This window comes from Gadus macrocephalus, chromosome 23, assembly GCF_031168955.1.
Source record: "Gadus macrocephalus chromosome 23, ASM3116895v1".
Classification (NCBI taxonomy): Eukaryota; Metazoa; Chordata; class Actinopteri; order Gadiformes; family Gadidae; genus Gadus; species Gadus macrocephalus.
The window spans coordinates 11,794,754-11,799,753 of record NC_082404.1 but is presented as its reverse complement, the minus strand read 5'-3'; positions in this window follow the sequence as shown (position 1 = coordinate 11,799,753).

Sequence of the window (5,000 nt, the reverse complement as noted above, 5' to 3'; positions counted from 1 at the left end):
GGGGGGGGGGGGGGGGGTGGGCCGCATTGGGGTTTGCAGCCCAAACACACAGTGAGCAAAATAAAATAAAAACAAGAGCGCACACTTCATCAGCTCATTCATCGCTGGGGAATGGTTCACAAACCGCAGACAGGGACGTGTGTTCACCGGGACTTTGGCAGATCACAGCTGGATTTGTAGGCCATATGAATCAAATGAAAGAGTACCAAAACGAACCAAAATATACTAAGAACTTGGTGTGTGTGTGTGTGTGTGTGTGTGTTGTGCACGGATGCACGTGCAAACAGCACATACTCTTTGAACAATAAAAATAACATACACCCTGAACACTTCACGACACAGACAAACACACACACACACACACACACCACACCACACACACACACACACACACACACACACACACACACACACACACACACACACACACACACACACACACACACACGTGCACATGCAAATGCAAACACACTGACGGATGTGTAGACGCACAGCTTGTGACTCCGACGGAGAATTTCGGCTGATTCCTTGTGACCGTCTGTCGTTAGTCACTTATTGTTGTTGTTTTGTTTGGCCGTTGTCTGGTTTCCCGGTCTTCTCTACGGAGAGTTTGACCTTGGCCGAGCCCCCCCCCCCCCCCCCCATCGCCCGGAGGGGATGGGGAGGGCTGGTGATTGTGACAGGTGTCGCGTCTTAACAGCCCCAGACGACATCCCACCGTGAGCTGGGACACTTTGCCTGGTTTTCATAGCACACATCTTGGTGTGTCTGTGTGTCCGTGCGTGCGTGTGTGTGTGTGTGCGTGTATGTGTGTGTGTGGGGGGGAGGGGCTTATGGAGGTGTGGGGGGATTTGCCTGTGTGGCCTGACAGTTATGAATGTATTTGTGCATGCATGTGTGTTTTATACGAGTGTGTATGCGAGTGTGTGCACGGATGTACAAGTGTGTGTGCGCTGGCTTGTGTGTGTGCTTGTGCGTGCCTTTCTCATTTAGGTTATTGGCTTGGATCCTCCAGCCTTCGAGGGCTGATTAGGAGGAAGCCACTCTAACGTAGATGTACGGATATCAAAGGCAATTCTGCACCTTGCTGCCCATCTACAGCCAATCTTAATGTGGTACTTTAGGAGCACGGTTTAACATCTCGAGGATTACTGTGTTCCATTAGGATGGTAGAAAGTCACACAGCCTCACTCATTGGTACTCATCTTACTGGGACACCCTTGAAATCCCCAATCATGTTATTAATGAACGGCGTTGTTTCATATATTGCAGCGTAATATGCAGAACCTGTTGTTTGTCTGTTCTTGAGACCAAATTGTGTATTTTGTGCCTTTTTATTGAAACATGCATCAATGCATTATCGTTCATAGCACTTAAAGATCCCTATTATACTACTTTTCTGGTCTTTATTTCTTATTAATGACTCCTATAGAGCAACCTGACACGAATCTCAGCACAAAAACGATGTACATTTTCGGGAAGCTCTTCCTCTCATCTGGGCGCTTTCAGCATTCTCTGTCAACACTCGGCATCGTCCTTCTACGCCCCCTCGCCCCCCTCCTGCCAACCCCACTCCGTTGTGAATGCTTACCTTCCGGAAGAACATGTTGCAGCATTACCATGCATGGAAAATACGGATTGTTCTACGTAGATAAATTCCGGAAATTTTAACAAGTGAATGGCGACTGGCGTCCCTAGTGTTTAGCGCTCTGCACAGCCGCCCCAGACGGTCAGCAGGGAACACGACTAAATGCATGTACGTCATTATTTGACACTTTAGTATGGTTAAACATGACTATAAATCATTATAAGAACGTTTAGACGTCATAAAAGTCGAAAAAGCATAATTGGTGCTCTTTAATTTATAATCAAAAGAGGAGTCATGACAGATCAATCCAACCGCAAGACGTATTACGTATCGCCATCATATTTGCTTGTTCATCTTAGAAAGCGAGCGAGGGCACTTTGTTCAGACAGCAAAAGCGTTTGATTCCACTTGTTCCACTGAAGTCCCAGGTAATCCTCGGCGAGCTTTGAAGATGGCCCCGCCCGCCTCGACCCCGGGTGACTCACAGGTTCCCTGAGAAGCAGAGGATCCACCGCCTTGTTTACTGTAGGCAGCGGGTCGGCTTTGTTTAATGCCGGGATAAAAAAAGAGACAGAGATGAGTAACAGTGAATTATCCATATCTTATTTTCCGGGATTATATTTTTACGCAATCTTGAGTATCTTCAGACACTATCTCACTGCAAAAATCGTTTGTTTTTGTTTTCAAGTCGTTCAATTTATGGAGACTGTAAGTAGGAGTCACACGTGCCTTGTTTGTCATCCTCAAAGTCTGATGTTCGTTGGTTGGAGTCTGGTTGCACTGCCCTCACAGTGTGGCTACGATAACTCAGGTTGAAATATGTGGGCCTTTGCGTCACGGGCACAATAATGAGCAAGAGGGAGAACCCATGTCCAGGGTCTACTTTAGTGTACTAGCAATTTTGTCACTCTGTGCTTGTGTGTGTGTGTCTACCTCAGTATGTGACTCTGTGTGTGTGTGTGTGGGTCTGTGTGCCTCACTGCGTGCCAACAGGGCTGGGGTTGCCTTGTCTTGACCATCGGTGCGTTTAACCAGACACAAACCTCTGCTGGAGCCAAATCAGAGGCCCAACGTGGGCCTGTGTGCATCCATGCCGTTTTAAAACCCCTTCCAATTATAGCTGCTGACCGTCCCCATATTGGCCAGATTTACAATAACAGCATATCTATTTCCATGATAATGGCTGACATTGGCTAGCCTAGCCATGCGTGTGCGTCGCAGGCCATTATTTATCTGTGCCTGAGCCAGTTCCCACTCACCACAATATGCAAGAGATTTTCCAAGTTACATTTTGTATGTATGTGTGTTTGTGTGCATCATTGCATGCGTGTGTTGGTGTACGTATATGTGTGTGTGTGTGTGTATGTGTGTGTGTGTTTCTATGTGTATATGTTACGGTTAGCGTGTGTGTGTGTGTGTGTTTGTATGTATTTATGTATGCATGTCTCAGGGTGTGTGTTGATGCGTGTGTGTCTACCCCTCCTTGCAATCCTCTATGCACATATGCCGGGCCGTTATGAGACCATTACATGGATCACATGGTTACCGCGGTTACATCCACGCGGGGCCACGTTCAAAAGGCCTGGCTGCCATATCGCCTGTGCCTTCACTGTATCCAACACAACACACTGGCCCCTTTTTTTAAATTGAGGCCAGCTCTGAGGACAGGGTGATGGGGGTGGTGGGGTGGGGGTGGAGATGGTGGTGGTGGTGGGGTGACCCCCGTGCAGCTTAGCAAACCTTTGCCCGCAAAATATCCCCTCCTCCCCCCCTCCACACACACACACACACACACACACACACACACACACACACACACACACACACACACACACACACACACACACACACACACACACACACACACACACTGTCCACCCAACACCCTCAACTCTCCCTCCACCCTCCATCCCCCACCTCCATGCTTCCCAGCAGCCCGGTGCCTGCGGGCGCTACTGACACGCATGCGCTCTTTCGCTGTGTGGGGCTTTGTCTGCGCGAGTTGGCATTTGTGTGTGTGTGCGTGCGTGCGTGTGTGTGTGTGTCTTTGTGTGTTTATGCACATGCTTTGCAGTAACCGCTTGTGTTTGAGTCTCTCCAACCGAGTTTGCGTGTTCGCATTTGGCATGCCTGTGTGTGTTTGTGTGTGTAGGTGTGCGTACATGCTATGTAGTTACCCGCTTTTGTTTATGTGGGTGCATGTGTGTGTTTTTTTGCGCGCGTGTGTGTGTGCCCTTCTCTGTGTGTGTGTGTGAGAGAGAGAGAGAGAGAGAGAGAGAGAGAGAGAGAGAGAGAGAGAGAGAGAGAGAGAGAGAGAGAGAGAGAGAGAGGAGAGAGAGAGAGAGAGAGAGAGAGAGAGAGAGAGAGAGAGAGAGAGAGAGAGAGAGAGAGAGAGAGAGAGAGAGAGAGAGAGAGAGAGAGAGAGGGTTTTTTTCTGTAGACAAAAGAGGCATCTCTGTCTAACCCTTCTCTCACTTGGCAATAACGCTTGATGCTCCTTTCTTCTGCGTGGCATGCCTGCTGTACTGTCTCGTATCACTGTTTATGTTTAGATAAAACAAAATCACTGTCAAACGGAGACACAAATAGAATAGAAGGAATGGACTGGCAATATAACCCTGATATAAAAATAAATCCACATTTACAATCATTTAAAGTGTCTGTCAGAGACATTTTTATTATTTTTGTGTGAGAGGAAAATACATAAATGGAATCAATTTCTAGATCATATTTATAACCAGTGCACACACATGTGTAATCAGCGCTGCGATGTAGTCAGCAGAGCATGCACAAACCTGCTGTACCATGGACTACAACTATGGTTGCATATGCTACACTAGCTAGCTACCAAGATAGGGGCCTGCTGTGGGTCTTTACTCAACCTGAACCAAGGGACCCATACACAAGATTCATTTCCGCAAAGGGAAACAAATCCTTAAACCGTCCGGATATATAGCTTCTCAGTGGGCACTCAATTTAAACTACAGTACATTTCCCTTGCACATGTCACTCGTTTCCTGACAATCTTTCAATCAACAGTTCAAAGTCATCCTGATCTCTCGATCCCCTGAGCTCCACCCCTCGAGGTTCCCCTCCACAGTGCACTCCGGCCCAACCCCCTCAACCCCCCCCCCCCCCCCCCCCCCCCCCCCAGCTCCCCTCTCCCTCGACCGGTCCCCGAGACTCTGACTCCCAGCCACCGCCAGGGCTCCCATGTGCGACTGACACATAAATAACCAGGCCTGTCCGCCACCCAGGCAAATTCAAATGCACCTGTCAACGTGATGAAGCACCCGCCCGCAGGGTAGCATTGTTTACATTTTCACTCCACTCCTCACAAAACTGAGATTCTAATTATTTCTCCCACTGTAAATTAAAGCCAAGTGGGACAGAACAGCAAACCAGGAGGATA